This window comes from Haemaphysalis longicornis, unplaced genomic scaffold, assembly GCF_048455015.1.
Source record: "Haemaphysalis longicornis isolate Haplotype H1 unplaced genomic scaffold, Haemaphysalis longicornis Haplotype H1 scaffold_3, whole genome shotgun sequence".
In the NCBI taxonomy this organism is placed as follows: domain Eukaryota; kingdom Metazoa; phylum Arthropoda; class Arachnida; order Ixodida; family Ixodidae; genus Haemaphysalis; species Haemaphysalis longicornis.
This window is the reverse complement of record NW_027526335.1, coordinates 226,075,320-226,093,223: the sequence shown is the minus strand read 5'-3', so window position 1 is coordinate 226,093,223 and position 17,904 is coordinate 226,075,320. Positions and strand designations below refer to the sequence as shown.

The following is a 17,904-nucleotide window of genomic DNA, read 5'->3' as shown; positions in this document are numbered from 1 at the left end:
CGCGCCAACAAAGTTCCGGTCATACTGCTTAGCACGCATTTCGAGAGCCTTCTCAATCGTGCTGGCTTCGGTCACGAATTCAGCGATGGTTTTGGGCGGGTTGCGGACAAGTCCAGCAAACAGCTCCTCCTTCACACCGCGCATCAAGAAGCGTAACTTCTTATCTTCCGTCATTTCGGGGTCCGCGCGGCGAAATAGTTGCTTCATCTCCTCAACGAAGATCACGACCCCTTCGTTGGGGTGTTGTGTCCGAGTTTCAAGCAAAAGCGCAGCTCGCTCTTTTCTCACAACGGTAGTGAATGTCTTCAGGAACTCCCTTTTGAAGTGAGTCCAGTCGGTCAAAGAGCTCTCATGGTTCTCGAACCAAGTTCGAGCAGCATCTTCTAAGTGAAAGAAGACATGCCGGAAAGTTTCTTCGTCGTCCCACCTGTTGAATATGCGGACGCGCTCCAGCTTCTCCAACCATTCTTCGGGGTCTTCAGCGGGGGCTCCCCGGAACGATGGCGGTTCTCGGGGCTGCTGCAGGATGATTGGCGACGTTGTTTCTTGCACCATGGTGTTGGTTGCAGCGTTCCTTCTCTTGGGCCCTTCTGGCAGAAGACCGAACTCGGGTAGCAATCCTTGCAGTCGGGGGCTTTCTCTGGTTGGACTGGCTTGGCGGCTTCGAGATGTCGTATAGGGCATAAAGGCTTAGTACCCCGCACCTCCACCAGATGTCACGAAGACAAGGACGATGCAGTTGTCTTGAATGAGAAACACGTTCATTGGAGCGAACTTGTGCTCCCCTAACAACTCAAAAGAATACAGAGGCGGCGAAGCAGCGGTCAACAAAGTGACTTGCACAGGCGAGTGTCGTCGAATCGAATGCCCCGGCGTCCGCACTGCAGGCTTTTTATCTTTTGGCGCGCGTGGTTCTCGAAACGTCGATTCGCATCGAGAACATAGTAGATCCACGAAGATTATTCTGGGCTGTTCGTTAGATCGGAATGCTCTCCCTATCACAACAGATAACACATGCGGCACAGAAAGAAATAATGGAACACGCGCTTCCCTTGGCGCAGAGATAACACAGACCGGCGCAGCCGGGCGGTAAAAGCAAAACACAAATAAACAAACCCAATGTATGGTTCGCGGCAATATGGAGCGAAAAAAATTGAGTAGGGTAGTGTGACGAGAGCGGCAACAGTCGTCTTCAAGTTTTCGAAGTCAAGCTGACGCAATGGTGAACCAGAAGTGACACCCCTCTCTCTCTACCAAGGGCACTGGTAGCCGGCGGGGCTCAGCCTTCCCCTCCCCTAAGTAACGCCACCGTAAGTGCGATCGTTGGTTGGTTAGCTTTAAGCAGAACCGACACCAAATGCAACGAATACGAGATTGATTGAGAAAATAATTATAACGGAATGCAGACGCACTTATTCTACCTTGTTTTTCTGTTGTTTTTTTTGCGGGATATTTTTGCTGTGGGGGGACGGGGGGGATAGACTAAAACAAGCAGCGCCTTGCACCGTTGGGTGAAGTGAAAGCAAAGCGCTTTGGTAACACTTAAAGTAGCAGGGTTGTCCACATGAATGTTAAAAAAAGGTTGAATGGATGCAAATTAACAACGTTAATTTTTACCATCTACTACACAAATTGCGTTTTACGTGGCAATGCTCCGCCGGGGTTTAGCGTTCGTTTCCACGCACGGTGGCACAAGCACAAGTCTCGAGCGTTAATTCATATCAAGTCACGAAATTACAGTACTAGAGCTAAAATGTTAAAGAATGCCTGGGACATCCCGTGACACAAAAGGTCTGGGCCAAGACGACATGCACCAAAATGTCCGTGCACAGAAATGTCCGCACCGAAACGTCCTGCCCCTAAATGTCCGACACCGAAATCTCCGCATCCCGTATTAGACAATCTTTCCCCGCCAGGGACCAATTCTATTGGCCAGACGCGCGTCCTGGCCTCCCCAGGCAAACGATGAAAGGTGAAACGCATTCTCGCAACTACGCTATTCACTCGTCGATCGCCGCGTAAGTTCAAGCAGCATGAAAGCAAGCACAAGCTGCGGCCTGCTGCGTGGTTATTCTTCTGCCTTTGACCTTCGAAGAAGCACTTACGGGTGAAGGGCGGGCAAATTGACCAACTTATAGGAAGAGAAATGCAGTAGCGACTTGTAGATTTTTGTACTCGAGCCTTGGCATCAAAAACAGCCAAATCGTAGCGATGTAACGGCAGGAACGCCGTTCCTGCCGTTCCTTTAAAAACGTAACGAGTTACCGTTACAGTTCCACCGACCCTTAATTGAACGGTGGCGTTCCTCCGTTCCTCCAAAAAGGAACTAGTTCCAGGAACGCGTTCCTTGTAACGCCGTTCCGTACAACACTGGCCGGTCCTTTCTTACACACACTGCACTGGTCACTCGGGTACTTTCGTTGTAAGGAGGCCAGTGACGGCGTCGACGCTATTCGGAGTCTTTAGATGTTCACCACCTCTCGGCCCAGTAACCAGTGGGCCGGTGGGTACGTTCGTCTAACCAAACGTAGGGTTAGACGGCGTTCCAAACGGGGTTCCAATTCGTCTAACCAAACGCCGTTCCTTGTAACGCCGTTCCGTACAACACTGCATGCCATGTAGCCTGATTCTGTTTACAGTAAGGCGATGCAGCGCAACAAAAGCGCTTTCTTGTTCACCCGCTGTCTTGCCGTGTATTTAGTGATATATGCTTCTACTGCATACAAACAACGTTTACGAAGGTTGTCCGCAGTCTTTATAGACGGGCTGCAATGACGCATATATTTCAATACCTCAAATGGAACGGTGCGGCTTGTAATGAATATAGAATATCGTTGCGCGTATCATTAACCAACCGAAAGATATCAAACGCAATCTTTATTTTCACCCACGTCGTAACTGACCGATCGATGGTCACTGTAACTATGCGGTCGGGTTATCTTGTAGATTCTGCGAGCGGCTAACGGTAGATGAATTGCTGAGCAACGTGTTCTGACGACCTGGTTTGTGAAAATAAAAAATCCGGGCCATCTCCACTAACGTGAAACCTGGGGAGGGGCGAAGCATGCACTGTATAAGTACATTCTTGGCACCTTGGCGTTTTTGCCCTCGGAAATGAAACTGTTAGAGGGTAGAGGTATAATGCATCTTAGCTGTAACAGTCTCGTGTCTTTAAAGCACGAAGTGTTCTAGCGCGAAGCTCTGGGAAACGAGTGTCTCGGTTTGTTCTTCCAGTACGCGTTATGTTCTACTGTGAGGCGCAGGAAAACGATTGTCCCGGTGTTTAGTATTGTGACAACATGATACGAGATACGGCAATGGCTACAAGAAACGCCGACAGCCCGAGCCCCTAATGGGCCTCGCCTATAAAATGTTGTAAAACACAGAGCCAAGACGTACAATAACCAATATACCATCATAAGAAATGCTTGCGCATTTTTCTCGCGCCCTTAATTATTTTAACACATGCACTGGTACCTACATGTACGAACATGCTCATTAACGGGTCCATAACGTAACTTTGTCGTGGAACAAGTTCAGTCCGTCAGGTACCGCTTACCCAGGAGGTGCTGTCGAACAAGCTCATTCATTCACGCGTAGTAGGCGCGCAACGAATGGGAAGCTGCGGCAAAACATGCCCGAAACAACCATCGCTGAAGCAGGCGACAAATTCAGCCAAACTGTGTCGCTCCGTCACCAAGGCGGTGACATCAAGCGCCGACGCACTGGGAAAGCTTAATAATAGTGGCCATTCGTATTGCGCTCTACACTGTGCTCCCCGAGCTGGGGTGAGTTGGGCACCCGCCGCGGTGGCTTAGTGGCTAAGGCGTTGCGCTGCTGAGCACGAGGTCGCGGGCTCGATTCCCGGCAGCGGCGGCCGCTTTTCTGATGGAGGCGAAAAGCAAAAACGCCCGTGTGTACGAGATTTCGGCGCACGTTAAAGATCTCCAGGTGGTCAAAATTATTCCGGAGCCCTCCACTACGGCGCGCCTCATCGCCTGCGTTGCGTCGGCGCGTTAAACCCCCACAGTCAATCAATGGGGTGAGTTGGGGCATCTGAGGTTTCCTGGTCGGCGCTGCTGTTCCATTAAAACCGAAAATCGCGCAAAAAGAGGGACGTGGACAATGTGAGGAAGGACGCACGCAGCTGTTTCGCCTGGACAAGAATGTTAAGGGAAACAATTTCAGACAATTATATCTGTATGGTTAGAGACCTCTTTTATTGTTCACATATTGCTCCTTCATCAAGAAACACTCCCGTCCTTGACTTTGACGAAGGATGCCTTGTCGCTCGAGAGAGAGACACGGATGTGCGATTTGCTGCACCAATGCCTGGTCCTAAAAGACGAGGTCTATATAAGTATTTCGCAAGGTGGTGACAGCTTTGAGAGGCATTAAGAGGTAGACGAAGGGGATGTTCTCCAGATAAGTGGTAGAAAATTCCTCTTTCTCTTAACACCTCCAACAATCGGTGTAGATCGATGAAAAACGGAAGGCGCAGAAAGGAATGTATGTCCTTGGTGAGCGTGGTAGGTGAGAAGTAGACAGCCACTACCAGCAAGCCATTCTCTAACGTTGCGGCGCACCGCTCGCCACATTCATGAGATGTACCAAAGGTTTCGATTGGCATTCCTAAATCAGCTATACGTAAATAGATAACGCCTCGCGCCGCTCTGTTGCGGCCATGCGGAGCGCATAACTTCTGCTTCCGTGGCGCGCATCTCCTGATAGTGGCTTAAGCCGAGCTACGGCTCTGCTCGGGGGTTCATTCAGCTGCAGCGGAAGACGCAGCATTTCCTTGTTTCAGGGAGTAACCGCGTCATCGTCGAACGGACTACGCCGTGCGCTGCTCCTGCGTTATCTCGCCGCGCATCCGCCGAGAATAGCGAGGTGCGCTCCGGTTCGATACCAAGCTGGAGAGCCATTGCGCACGCGTGGCGTGCTTGGCCGTGAACGGCATTGGCTCCGGTCGCGCTGACCGTGCCGCCGATACCGGAGCGGACCGTCGAAAACGGTTAGCTTAAACTCTCTGTCTCGCGGGGATTCGGCACACCGCCCTCCCACCACACTTTTACTGCGAAGTAATATATGTCTTACTCCCCAGTTTTCGTTCCGGTGAAGCCGATTTACTCGGCGCCGCTTCGGGGCTCCTCCTAGCCACCTCCGACCCTTTGACACCGGTTATCAAAATGATTGTTCCCCTCGCCACCTCCGATGCCTGTTTCTTGAGTTACGCAGTCGCCGGACAGCGGCCGTAGCGCCGTTATCAAATGATTGTGTAGGATCAACAGCACCGCGAATGGGTGTAAACGTCCAAAAGACACCGCCACCGCAGCCGCCGAGAATGTATTCGCTGCCGTTACCGCCTCAAGTTCCACCTCGCCCGCTAGCTGCGAGTTCCTACCGGTTGAAAGCAACTGGCTCCGTTGGAACAGAGGCGTGAGCCTATGATTCTTCAGCTTGAAAGCCATTCTGAGCGACGTTGTCGCGTCGGCGGCGCTAGTTGACCAGGTGGTCATAGTTCTTCTGGCGGAAGAGTAATAATAGATATTAGTCTATTATCTAATAGTCTAATTAGTCTAATAGTCTAATTAGTCTAATAATAGATATTAGTCTGTCTATCTGTCTTTGCCGGTGTATTTCACGTCATTATGCACCCATGCCCGGCTGAGGGTTTAGGCAACACCACCTAGATAAGTTCAGGCCTCCTCACTGCCGCCATGACGTCACGCTCCTGGCCCGTTGACGCGAGCCGCTGCGATGCGGACATTTCTCGCGCGGCGATTAGTACAGTTGAGCACAACATTCATTTTGCACTGCCGCGATATCGGCATAGAATATGACAGTTCTGAACGAACGTTATTTCATATCAGGATTGAATACTTCTGTTGTGCGCCATCTTGGCGGCCGTGACGTCTTATAAGAACATGTATTACAATGTAAGTACCCTGTATCACCCTGTATCACCTGTATCAACACATCATCTTTCATCTTTTTGCTATCCATAACCACATTGTATGACAAAGACACTGAAACTAACCAGATTCAGAAAAAAAACCAAGTCACTAGAATATTCATTACAATGTATCAAGATGTATCACAGCTAGAAACTTTTAGCGTCTGTGACAGTAATATTCACGGCCATAACCTTATTGTGGGACGAACAGGAAAACCGAACTGGCCAACTTATACAACAAAACAAACCAGCAACTGGAATGTTTATTACATTGTATAAAGAGTATCCCGAGAACAAGCTTTTAGCATTTGGTAGTCATATTCACAGCCATATTCACGTTGTGCTAGAAAAAGAAAACCCACAATGCCCAGATTTAAAAAAACCTAGCGATTAGTAAAGCTTGCTTTATATTTTAAGTGGCCACTAGCAAAAGTTACTGTAGCGTTAGCAACGTTTTTTGCTTTGTGCAGGCTTTTGCGTTCATGACACTGTCATTTTCACTGACACTGTCACTGTCAGTGACAGTGTCAGTCACTGTCACTGTCACTGTCACTGTCACTGTCACTGACACTGACACTGTCAACATGACGGCCCGTTTTAGAATTCTCTTGAGTAAGGTATCACGAGGCAACGCCGCCTGTATTAACATTGCCTGACGCGTCGGGCGCTTTTCAATGGGAAGGGTAGGGATGCTTAGTTCAAGCACTGATCCGCCATGTGGCGCGTGCCGGCGGACATCTCGCCTTACGTCACTGCTCGCGAGTCGGGAACGCTGCACCCACTTTTACGACGTGTGTCTGTCGGCTTGCCTGTTGGGCTTCAAGGGCCGTTTCGCTTACATCTTAGCCGCGACGGGGCGCTAGTTCTGTGGCGCACTGGGGATCTCGTTCAACGTGTCGCTCGCTTCATACTTGCTGCATTTTTCCAAAGATAAAGACAGAGGCAGACTGAAATTGTGTAAGAACATACTGATTATCGGGTAGACATATAGCTAACAGAAAAACGATATTTTCGGATGGGGCAGCCATTATTTCACTGGTATCTTTCTTTCTGGAGTATTTAGAGAAGAAAAAATTGAGTGCACGTTTTTTGTTCAGGCGCTCACTTCTACGATTACTTTCCAATAATATCACGTGCTTGTAAACTTCAGAAAATTATAGGAAACAAAAGGATAAGCAGCTGGGATCCCGCCACGCTGTTCGGGCGCTTCTACAGTACAGCCCACAATTTTAGAAGTGCGTACCGATGCGGAGTGCGAACAGCGGGGTCAAAACAATACCTAAATGCGGAGGGGATAGAGGTGGGATGCCCCACTCAGAAAACTTCAGGGCCAGTGATCCGAGTAGATAAGCGCGCAAAGCCGGCATCAGCCTGCGGCAGCGCAAGGGATTTTGCTTCGTGACAAAGGAAGTTTTATCAGTGACAGACCAAGACAGACAGGCATGGTGACGAACAAGAAGGCGGAGGAGCGCCGCCTCGGTACGCTAAACAAACTTAAAACTAACTATTTTGCATAGTTTCCGAGAAGCGGCGCTGCCTGGCGGACACGAAAGCACGCTGGAAGGCTACAGAGCGAGCGGGAAAGGGTAGGAGAGAGCAACAGGAGAGTGGCTGTTTGGCCATTTTTTGCTCACGCGTTAGGCAATGTTTATACAGGCGGCGTTGCACGAGGTGACCGCTTGCAGAGATGTCCAACTCCTCTCCATCACTTAGTAGAAACTGCATGATGCTCAAAAGGACCATCCTCTGGTTCGATTTTCCATTAAACAGTTTCTCCAGTTCCTTACTTACAGGGTGCTCTAATACTTTCTTCGTGCCAAGCACTACATTAACAACAAGAGGCTGCAGCAACTTCAAGCCTCCTCTGCTCATGCTGTCATTGAGTACATGCTCACTCAGCTCCAGTTCTCAGTCAGTGATCATGAGCTGTGACTGACAATCCGCACATGGCTGACGCTTAATCGCAGCATGTGTACAATAGCCGGCAATGTATGCCAATGCAGGTACGCAGTTTTTGACGTTTTCAGACCTCTTTGTGTGAGCTTGAGGGCATACTTTGTTATTAGCGTCTCGGCATGAAGCTCCTGTTTTTTTTGTTCCAATGACAATGCATCAAAGTGTCCCCCAGCATCAAAGTGTTCTCAAGCGAATCGTCCTCCGCTTCCAATACACTATGTAGTGAGATCCAGCTTTTTGATGGTAATTCCCGAACCTGGCCTCAAGGCAACCTGTTTGGAACTTTCCCAAAAGGACGTACCGAACGCCCAGCTCATCAAGACAATGCCGTGACAACTCAATCAATCAATATGTGCTTAGCCGGAGATCAAAGTGGGTCTCCTTTGTCAAACCGCCAGCATTGGTTCCCCTCTGGCTCCACCTCTCAAGCCACCTTATGAACTGATGAAGGTACTGCAACTGCAAACAAGACATATCCTTCACACGCTGCTGCCAAACATCACCTAGTCTGTGCCCCGTTTCTGGAGTCTTAACATTCACAATACTCCACCACCTGACAATCAAATAAATACAGGTGGTCGTTTCCCGCCGAGAAGCCAAATGCAATTCCTGCGGTTCAAGTGACAAAGCTGATCACAGAAACCTGTTAAAAACTTTCAACACCAACTTAACATTTTACGCTCTAATGGCTTAGATAAAGTGTTTTATAGGTCAGACCATAGGCAATCTTTGCAACCTTGCTTTGCTCCCTCTGATACAGCTTCCTCAAAAAAGTAAACGAAGCTTTCTGGTCCTCACCACTTCCACAGCTTTCAAAAGGAGGGTACAAAAATTGCTTGTCGTCATCCTTTTGATTTAGCCTATTGCTGCGTGTACACTTGAGCAAGTGAGCAGTGTCCACTACACAAAACAATGGCTGATGCATCTTCACAAGATGTGAAAATACAATGCCTGGCTCATTTTTCTCGCTAAATAGAGACATCACTTTCCTGATAATAGCATTGTTGTCTGTTATGACCGCAACAGCATGTAGTCCAGCACTGTTAAGGCTCATGATTCCTGTGATAAAGGTTACCGGAAGGATATGAGCAACGGTTTTATATTACGAAAGCAATGACCACACTATGAACTGTTTCGGCTGGCTCCACACAATGCGCACAAAATCCGGTTATGCAGCCACTTTTATATTAAAAAACTGCTGCAGGTGCATGTCATAGAGCATGACCCTCACATTTTTTACGAGGCTTATGAATGTCTGCTCTTCGCATAATATACCTAAAAAAACCTCGTCACACTGTCTTTCATTGGGCTAACATCATCTGCAGCACAAGCCCGCTTGATGGTAGTGTCATGTGGCAATACCAGCTCCTTGCGGCTGCGAAAAAAGCTTTTAAACGTGCGGGAAAATTGCGCGCAGCATGCTGCTAAAAGCTAAAAGCTCTGCGGAAAACCGCACACAATTGCTCCTTTTCGTCAGCAGCTTGCACTGCTCCTTAAGGAAGATTAGTGCGTCACCCTTCTCATCATCCTGTGGGTCATGGCCAAGAAGAAATTCAGTCTAACCACTCCTCCCACCTTGTCCTTCCATTGATGGGCCTTCGCACAATAGCGCTCCACACTGTCTAGAAGGTCATCCAGCTCACGGACGTCACGTACTTCGACAGGAATGCACACATCCTCGGGGAACAACGGAGCGCACTTGAAATACACGCGAGCGGATAGACCCTCCGTCACCACCACAGATACAAGCAGCTCAGGGTCACTGATGTGTCATAGTGAGGAGAAAAAGTCCCATTTGTAGCAAAATGGAGAGACGACCTAGTTGGTGAACATCCATGAGTGAAACATAAGCGCAAAGAGACACAGGGACGAGAAAGGGAAACGACACCAGCGCTAACTATCAACTGAAAGATTTATTTAAAAAAAATCGCGCCAATTCGCCCCGTGAATGTGGTTGGAAAGCAAAGCTGTAAACGGCACCCATAATGATTACTCATGCGAAGTCACTTAAAATAACTCACATCGCTCTACAAATAGTAAAACCAGAGAGAAGTGAAATGCACTTAACCACACCATTAATTATTTCAAACAGGTATTCTTGGTAGGGTTAAATCAATGCATGATGCATGAACGATGTTTAGTTGAGTTGTATTGGTGTAGCACAAGAGTGGGAACGTTTTTTTACAAAATCAAAGTAAGCTCCAACCCGGTGTTAGACGATCTGACTTCTCCGTCTCTGCGCCGCGGACGGAGGCGACGAGACGGAAAGGTCTGGGTAAGGTGAACGTACTGTCTGTCTCAGAAGGCGATAATGCTGGATTATCTCCCTGGACGTGACAAGCGGGTGACTGTCCTCGTGCAGCTAAATAGCACGGGAGGTAAAAGCGCAGGCTTGTTGGGTGGGCGTATTTGTTGCCCTCCACTGAAGTGTTAGGCGGTGTCCAGATGAGCTGAATGCAACCGTTTGGGGAGTGGTTTTTTAGCAGGGACAGTGCAGGTCAGGACACCCAACCCGACTGGTAATTCCAGTAGGCTTGCTGGGAATCGGTTACTACCCTCCGAACCCCTGGTTGAGTGAGCGCCAAGGTGATGGCTGCCTCTTCTGCTGCCGTCATTTGTTGGGTCCTAAGCGAGGTACACGCAGGAGGTTGGTAATGGCGTGTTGCTGCCCTCGATGTTTCGAGAAGCCTGTGTAGATAACTGCATGAGCCGCACCGAGGGTGGTGTTTAGCGCTAGAGCCCGTACGTTTCGTTGACCCTCGTCTTGTTAGGGGTTCATATCTCTAACCAAAGGAAGCATCTTTAGTTTTAGTCGCCAAGAGTCTGGGAGTACGTCAAGCGGAGTGACATTCTGAGCTGCCCAGCCAATCTGGTGAAGCATGCGGTTACCCACCGCAGTTCTGAGTCGGACCTTCTGGTTAGAAAGATGGCCTTCTATCAGCTCTTCCACCGTGTTGTGGAGCCCGTGCTTAGCACCCTCAGTGTGGACGCACTCATGCTCAACCGCCTTTCTAATCATTATATAAAGCATCTCTATGTCTTCCTCGTCGAGAAGATAGGGGTTTGTCGTAACTCTCGAGAGGACAAAAGCTTCAATTAATCGAAAAGTACGGTATTCTTTTAGGCCTCGCTTCTTGGTGGCAACTAGCCTGATCATGTGTGTGATTAGATTAATCCTGTTTTTGAGGCGCTGCAAGGAGACGTCACTCTTGGTGTTGGCCTGGAAATGTAGGCCCCGGATCTTGATGCTGGGGTTTAGAGTGATAGCCTGGTCATCAAGGAGTATTTGAATGTATTCCTTGATTTGGCGTGAGGGCGGACAACTAGGAGCTGTGCTTTTTTACGTGAACACTGCAGGCCACAGGCTTTAGCACATTGGCGTACTAAAAGTGAGATTCCATGGAGTGGTGTGAGCTTCCTTTAATTTTTGTAACTCTTAGCACATGAGCAAGGTGCGCACAGGGCCGCTAGACGGGCGTAAGTGGTCGTGTGACGCTTTCACGTGCCATTCACCGAGAAGGCGGGGGGTAAACCCGTAGATGTGCTTGGTGAGTACACCATTTGTGTTCCCGTGTTCGCGTGGGCTCGTAGCTGAATCGGTAAGTCAACGGGCTCTCGCTTTGTTAGTCTGTTAGTTCCAGGTTAGATTCCCGGCGGTGCCAGTAAATTCTTTTATTTATTCGCTGGAGTTTTCTGGTGACACCAACGGTCGCGAAAGAACCCTTGGGGGTTAGAGGTTGAAAGCTTTGCTTTAAAACGAAAACACATTTATACCGCACCAAGACCTAACAATCAAGCACGTGTGACCGTCGCATGTGCGTACGGCGGTACATGAGGACAACCGCCCCATTTCGTTCTGCTGTTTTTCTTTCCCTAATCTTCTACCCCCTCTCCTTAAGAAGTTGCACTTTATCTAGAATACTCAGCGACGGGTGGCTTATACAATCACAACCCTTAATCCGGATATGGAAGGCTTCAGCAATTTACCTGGTAACACGGTCTCTGTGCTTAAAAACAACTTGCGTGTCTGTGAAGCATGGCTTACAACCGCAGTCTCAACAGTGCAGCACAAGGTAGGTGTAGGGCCTTCCTTTCAAGGAGGAATGATGCTCCCTCAAGCGTACATTGAAACAGCGGCCGGTCTGGCCGACGTACACCCGGCCACAGGATATTGGAATGCAGTACACAACATTGGTCATACACCGAACAAATTGGAGTCTGTGTTTTATCAAACAACCACGTGGGGGAATATTGTCTCGGGAATCGAGCCTAGCTTGTTTCTGGCCGAGAAAACCACCTTAACCCCGAACCTGTCAGCCGTCTTCTTAAGGCGATGCGACAGCGCATGTACATAGGGGACGACCGCCACTTTTTTACTCTGGTCGGTATCTGTTATGTGATGTGCGAACCCATTCAACTGCTTCACACGACTGACAGATTGCCTGAAGCACGGAGAGGGGAAAGCCAGCGTTCTCCTGCCGAACTATTTGCACATTGAAGCTTTGTTGTGCCAAATGATAACAGGACTTGTTGACGGCGGATTTCAGGCACGTGGGTGCTATCCCGTTCTTAACTAGCTTCTAATGAAAGGAAGCGAAGTTCAATAGCAGCTTACTAGAACGGGGCGCGTACATCCAGCATGTATGATTGGTATGATGCCGCGAGAAACGGAGCCCGAGGTCAAGAAATTTCAAGGTGCCATCAACGGGAACCTCGGCCGTGAACTTCAAACCTTTACCTTTCGCCTTGAAGGTATCAATAACAGCACATTGGAAGGACTCATTTTGTACGTTGCAGTCCAGGACCAAAAAATCGTCCACAAAACGGAAAACCTTAGTGGCAACACCCTGTAAAGCAAGCTGCACATCACAGAACCTTGCCCAAAAAATGTTGCCTAGAAGGTCATCTCCTGATGCGAGGTCCAGTTTACAAATTTTTTTCCCCTTTTATCTCCACTACTAAAATTGCCTGCATCAGTTTAAGATTCCCTTTTTCCCATTTGGCAAAAATTACAGCCATAAATTCCCCGAAAAAGGGAAAATTCGCTGTACGGAACATCACTATTCAGAAGCTTGCAACGCCGGTTCGATGTGGGCGACGATGAGTTGTGTGTCGCATGCTGTTGTACACCAAACCTTAGTTGGTCGCTCATTATCCCGAGAAATCAGTTCACCCAGATTATGAACTTTTTACTGTATTTCTTCCGCTGCAAACGCTGTTCGGGACTCCTGTAGGGCCTTTTGGAGTAGCTCATTTTCAGTACGGTATCTTTTAACTTAACCTCTTTTCTCGATGTGCGCGATTTCGGGATATACAAAGGGCGGTCGAGAAAAATGGCTTGAAAGGCATCTGGAGTTAGCCGTGTAAACTTCACAGTAGCTTCAATGGTTCGTTCATCGCAGTCCCTGTACGTTTACGTTGTACGCAGGTGTTCTGACTTGAAGTGACGCTCGCGAACCTGCGCGTGACCGAAGCAAGAAAAACACCAATTAGTATCTCTGGGGATAATTACGCGACATATACATTATCAAGGAGCACGCTATATGCAGCTTACCTTGAGGCCCTTCAACACCGCCACGTCATGGTCGCTATGCCGCGAGCCCGCTGCCATTCCGCTCTTCGCTTAGCGTCTCTCAGAAAAGAAAGGAAGGGGTCTTTGGGACCATTGTCACAGTTCCCTCGATGGGTGCACAACACCGCCCCATGTCCCGGGATACATTCGTCAACAAAATAACTTCCGCGAAAGCGGTTATTGTAACACGGGACAGCGCACACGGTGTGTTTATCGTGCTCTGGCTCAACGACCGAGGTTCAGATGGCCACGGCTGCCGCCACCTGTCGGGGACTCGGATAACTTACGGCGCTGCCGCAAAGAAGGGCTACAGTGGAGGCTCGCTCTCCATGGCGAGGTGACCCTCTGCTTTGTCTGTCAACGCGCCCGGACACGCGTTAGCTTGGCTGGTCCGGCGTGAGAAAGAAGTTTGGGCAAGGCAAGTGGAGAGGCCTGAAGTTATCTGGGTGGTGTTGGTTTAGGCGGTCATGGGTTGGGGATGGAGGGAGTGGGCATGCATGCACAGCAGGGCTTAATGTCGCTACCGATGACATACCCGTTGTCGTGGTAGGAGATATAAACGTGGCAGTCTCATGGATCAATGCGCCCTTCAGCTGCTCTCCGCAATCGAGCGGTGGGGGTCCGGGTTGGTGTGTTGCACAGACAATGAGATGCGCAATATTGGGCTGCGAAATGGACACCCACGAGTCTGTCCGCTAGAATAAAGGTCGAGGCCTTCGAGGTGTTAGCTCGCATCGGGACGGACGCATGTCGTTCGCTTGGAGGAAGAACAAAAACTGAAGAAGCGTCAGCGCGCAAAGAAGAGTGAATTGGTGCGAAAACAACGGAAAGCCGCTCCCACCGCCTTTGCCGCCTCAAGTTACACCTCGTCGAATAGCTGCGAATCCTTCCCGGGTGAACAGCAAACGGTCTGCTTAGAACGCTGACCTCGGTCAATATCATGTGTTAGGCTTAAAGCGCTTTCATATGGATATGTTCGACAGTGTCTTGCATTTCTAAGCAACCTTTCATGACCGGTCCATGGTATATGCGTGCACGGGGTTGCGATTGGAAGGGGTGGGGGCTGGCAAGCGCAGCTAAAGGTTTTATGGTTATTGATGACAGGTTTAAAAGTGGCCGCCAAACTGCCAAATACGACCGGCCTGGTATCCTGAGTGGTAGAGTGGATTGAGTTGGCGGGAGGCAAAAGAGAGAGCTGTATGTTTGTTCGCTAGGATAAGGCTGGGGTATCTATGAGCTCCATGGAGGTAATTGGCTAGGCAGTATTCTCAGTCGTGAATTACACACAAACGTGTTTGTTTCGTACACTTCGTGGAGGGCATGCAGCTTCGCAGGTCGTCCGTTTTCAAACAGTGAAAGGGCACTAATTTTTTCACCAAGCCTAAATACTCCGCTCTCCTGCTCGCTCTATATCGTACGTTCGCTCTGTTACTACGAGGCCGATGGCGCTCCCAAACCCGAGGAGCGAGAGCTTAAAGGGGCCGTGCAGAAAAAAATACAAGTGTATTTTATTCGAACGATTTCGTGTTCTACAGGGGCCCCAGCGATTGTCCTGAAGCAAACGATGCTTTGTTTACTGAGACATAATTCAATTTAGGTTAACATTTTTATTCTCCAGCCAAATCGTGTTTTCGTGACGTCTTCAAGCGTAACCTAGTGCGCCATTAGGCTATGCAGCTAAATGCGGCGCCTGGTTTACTGTCAGTCTTCCTAAATGGCCGCACCATACTGCGCCGGGCTGTTTTCTGATTTTTGTTTGTTTTCGACCATACTTACACCTGGCTTGTTTTTCTTAAGGTAGAAAATTATTGTTTCGTGAAACATGGTGTTAGTTGGACAAGTACAGTCACGTTAGAGAGCGTCGGTTACCCCAATCGGCCAGTGTCGTCAGGTAAAACCCCAAAGCGCCGCACTGCTGTGCAGCTGAAACGAGTATAGTGTGTGCACTAAAGTGGTACGCATTGGTAATTCTATGTTTACGTGTACGTTCGTAACTTCCACATTTTACCCGATCATTCTTACTGCTATAAAAAGAATGTGGCCCACATTTAAGCACAAATAGGTCGTTCGGTAAGCTTTTCGCCCTGCCTCACTTGCGTTTGCTTTTTCCGGCATGAGCCAATTGCACAGATGCTCATATGACATCATAGGTTCTGTTCCGGTAAATAAGGTCATTCCATTTTTCTATAATGGTATAGCTTGTTTGAGCGAAGTTTACGATTAAAGGGGTGTGGGTTTGATTCAAACGAGGCAATCTGTCTAATGGACCGAACTTCTGTGTTGTCTGCATGGCTTGTTTGAGAGCTGCGCTATACAGACGTTAGGAAGACTTCCAGTGGCGTAGCCAGGGGTGGGGGGCTAACCAGGCTCAAGCCCCCCCCCCCTTCCCGCCCCCCGAAATTTTTCTGGCCGGCGCCGTGCGGCCTGTTATGCCTGGTACGTCGCCTGTGAACACAGGGGCATAACCTTCGGACGTGCTACTATTAAAAACATTCACGACTAAATGCCTGTCCTGACGCATTGGTGCTTACACAAAACGAAGCGCCCAGATCAGGATAATTGCGGACGGATGCAGCTCGAAAAGCGATGGCGCCTTCGGGTAAGCTCAGCCCACGGGACGCCAAAGGCGTGCGTTGTGTCCCTTTGTGTGTGGCATGTCGCCGCGCGGGGAATAATTGGCCTTCTGAGTCGTTCTCAGCAGTGGAGATTGACTCGTCACGGTATGGCCGGGGAAGCATGGAGTGCGCAAAAAAGAAGGACCGCCGTTCATTGATGGGTGAAGACTGGCACGATGAAGGCCCGAAAGGGAAAAGACTATCTTTGTATGCGTAAGCAGAACCACGTGTAAGCGGAGGGGGTTCTGAAGAAAACGATGGTTCTGCGTATTGGGCGAAACGTCTGCTTTAGCTGGATGGCTGTTGGGGGGGGGGAGGGGTGAGGAGGGCAGAGGGCCCTTGTGGGTCAGGCGCAGAGCAAAGTATGCCCCTCTTCTCCACGTCACCCCTTCATCCTTTTTCACGTTTCTGTGGAGCCCGGGAGGGTGTTCGCGTGGGATAATTGTATGGTCTCAGCTTGCGCGCACTGCATGTTCTCTCCTGAAAGCGGTGTTCCAGACAGACTTTTTCTCCTCTGCGATTAAGCGGATTCGTTCGGCGGTATTTTTCGCTAACCTAGGAAACTGGAGAACACCCACTTCACAAAAAGGGCTTGCTGCCCCCAAAGCGGGTTTACATGAATTCGAAAGCAGCGTATCGCATTGGTTCGGTGAATCCGGCGCGGCTTTATTGTAAGCGCGAAGGCGCGAGTCACCAGCCCTACCACTGGCAGATGGCGGTCGCGACAGTAACCAATACCCGATGGCCATCTTCGAACACGGTCACAACTAAAGCCCCTCCATTGCGCCCACGGCCGCTTTTTGCTTGGGCGGCGGCTGCCCAGGGCAGTGTATATTCAGGGGCCTGAGTCACAACAACGCCGACATGAGAGAACGGTGCAAGGGCACAAGCGCCCTGGCTTTGGGAAGCTCACACTCGAAGTGCCATGCAAAACACAAAAGAGGCCGCAATTGTAAGTCATTTTCTTCCCTTGACCCCTCTTGATCACTGTATCTTTTAATATTTAATTAATTGCTTCCTAATATTTACACGAAGTCATAGTACCTTTATGTCTGCGAGCCAAAAAAAAATTTTTTTTCCTTTTATTTCTAATGCAATTTTTGCGTTTGAATTGGTTGTTGAAGGAGCGCCAGCTATGAACCGGGTAGGTACCTTTGAAAGTTGAAAACGTAAATTCTACTCATATAAATGCTTAACTATCCTATGATGCACAAAGTTGACGAGGGTTAGTGAAAGCGTATCGGGACAGCGTTAATTTCATTAGGACTTACCGCTGTCCATGAAGTACATGAAGAGTTAAATATATATTTGTGTTCGCTGCAGCCTTAGTAGTTTTCTTCATCTACATTCACACAACTCAATGGGAGGTAGCCGCTGTCGCATGGTGTGCCCGTTATCGGAACTTTTGTTGCCGCGTTTCATACCGACGCGCGCATTCACTGCTACACCCAATTTTAAAATCATCATAGCAGTGTGCGCAAGTGAATGACCTTCGTACTGGTGGCGAAGAAACCAACGCGCCTTTTAAAGCAATGCTTTCTACCTCTACCCCCAAAGGGTTCTTTCGCGACCGTTGGTGTCACCAGAAAACTCCACCGAACAAATAAAAGAATTTACTGGCACCGCCGGGTACCGAACCTGGAACTAATAGACTAACAAAGCGAGAGCCCGTTGTCTTACCGATTCAGCTACGAGCCCACACGAACACGGGAACACAAATGGTGTACTCACCAAGCACATCTACGGGTTTACCCCCCGCCTTCTCGGTGAATGGCACGTGAAAGCGTCACACGTTCACTCACGCC

At 49.2% G+C, this 17,904-nt stretch overlaps 1 pseudogene; it reads right to left on the bottom strand.

Moving 5' to 3' along the window:
* Positions 1-8,558: 8,558 nt before the first annotated feature.
* Positions 8,559-13,617, bottom strand: LOC144173727 (uncharacterized; annotated as a pseudogene).
* Between the last annotated feature and the right edge of the window lie 4,287 nt (positions 13,618-17,904).